The 2,043-nt window shown below is 37.0% G+C and overlaps 1 non-coding gene across 1 annotated transcript; it reads left to right on the top strand.

Annotated features, from left to right (window-relative positions):
* The first annotated feature begins 358 nt into the window (after positions 1-358).
* On the top strand, positions 359-460 carry LOC118986022 (U6 spliceosomal RNA). The gene has a single exon (XR_005066260.1). It is a non-coding gene; the product is annotated as a U6 spliceosomal RNA (small nuclear RNA).
* Positions 461-2,043: the final 1,583 nt, after the last annotated feature.

The following is a 2,043-nucleotide window of genomic DNA, read 5'->3' as shown; positions in this document are numbered from 1 at the left end:
AAAGCATATGCATTTTAAGGTCACTGGTAGCTTTTTAGTCTCTACTGCACCACAGCGGGGCCCAGGCAAGGGTGAGGACAGTTGGTGTGGCTAGGTCTTCTGGGTAGCAGATTCAGAACTGATTTTTACTTCTTAGAGAATGGAACTCCTTTCAATACTCCTTTTCAATATGGAAAGGGGGTTTCAGAAATGTCTATGCTCTTTCAACATTACATAACTTTAAAAAACAATATTTTGATAAATTGAATGAAAAAGGCTAGAAATTGAAAAGTCCATCAAACACAGAGCTGAAAAATTGAAGGTGCTTTGTTTTAATACAACCGGGTTTAATGAATTCAAAAAGTCCAAGGCGGGGCGAGTTCGCTTGGGCAGTACACAAACTGAGATCGGAATGATTTGAAGATTAGCATGGCCCCTGGGCCAGGATGGCATGCAAATTCATGAAGTGTTCCGTGTTTCGTGTTTTTAAAAACACATGTAATGGAAATAGTTTTAAGAATGCTATTCTCACGCTATTTGAAAAGAGCTTTGTTGCCGTTGTTGTTTTACAGGAAATGGACATGAAATCCAGTCTGTAATGTATTTAGAGAAGTGCTTAAAAACACAAGTAATGAAGATTGTGACACAGTGCTAGATGCGAAAAAGGAAAAAATATTAGGGGTAAAAGTTGAAATTGTGAACTCAATTAATCATCTCACAATAGCCATAGTTTAAAACTTTCTTATCTTCTTACATATTAAGTGGATTTCAAGTACTCTTTTAACATGTAGATTTCAAAAAACATTTTGTTCCATAGCTGGTCTGCAGAAAATAAGAAATACCCCACTTTTCTTTCTCAGGAGACAATAAACACAGTAGATGTTCATTAAGACAACAAAATTACCTTGTGTGTACAGAATGATTTTGGCTCCTATTCAAAGGTACGCTTTCTATTATGAATTGTAGAGGTCTACATCCTTTTAAAAAATGATAAAAATAAATGATTAACTTGAAGTAAAATAGTACCTTCCCTTTGAGAAAACGTTTGGCAGTTTCTTATAAAATTAGTACATTCCCTATTTCTCGCCCAGTAATTCCGCCTCTAGATACCTACCAAAACTAAAAATAAGAAACATTATCCACAAAACCTGTTGCACAAGAATGCTATAGAAGCTTTACTCATAAGTGGCAAAAAACTGGAAATTCAAATTTCAGCAAGAGGAAAATGGCCAAATTTTACTACATTCCTACAGCAGAATACTACCCAGCAGCAAAAACTGATGTGCACAATAACATGAATAAGTCAGAGAAACATAATGCTGTGCAGAAAAAAGCTAAACACAAAGCAGCACACAATTCCATGCATATGAAGGTCAATATTCAGCAAAACTAAATCAATAGTTTTAAAATCAGAGAAATGGTCTCCTTTGGGCGGAGGAGAGGGTTCACTGGGAAGGACAGGAGGGCGCCTGCTGAGATGAGGACAACGCCCACCAGCTCTCCTCGGGGTGGAGGTCAGGTGGCAGGAGCCATCAGACCGTACAACTAGAGTACGTGCACTTCACTATACATTACTTCTTTTTCAAAAGCAGTAAATGTATATATTCTAAAGATTTTTTAACATATGTCATGCAAATAAACCAAAGGAAGTATGGCTTCTTTTACGGGTCTTCCCAGATCGCTCTCTGTGAACTTAAGTGACTCTAACAACTCACTGAACATATTTAATCTACAACTGCGCGTCATTTTTGTAACTGGTCTATTTTCCAGAAGGCAAGAGCTTGTCTTTTTTCTGTAATTTAAATTGCTTGTAATACAGCACGTAAATTGCCATTAAACATGGCAATGCAATGAGAGCCTCTAGAAGGAACAGGTGGATTACTTCCCGTTTTTTTCTTACGACTTTGAGAATAAATCTCCCCCAAATGACACCTTTCTCCTTCAAACACTCCAGTTGTATATTTTATAACTTTTACATATGTCATTTTTACATGACAGTCACAGCTCCCACCTGGAGTTTTGCAACACTGTCCGCATGTTACCTTTTTTTTAGAATATGCATGT

The sequence above is a fragment of the Sturnira hondurensis genome, unplaced genomic scaffold, assembly GCF_014824575.4.
Source record: "Sturnira hondurensis isolate 20B ecotype Veracruz unplaced genomic scaffold, ASM1482457v3 Scaffold0004136, whole genome shotgun sequence".
NCBI classification, from domain to species: Eukaryota; Metazoa; Chordata; class Mammalia; order Chiroptera; family Phyllostomidae; genus Sturnira; species Sturnira hondurensis.
This window is presented reverse-complemented; position numbering and strand designations above follow the sequence as displayed.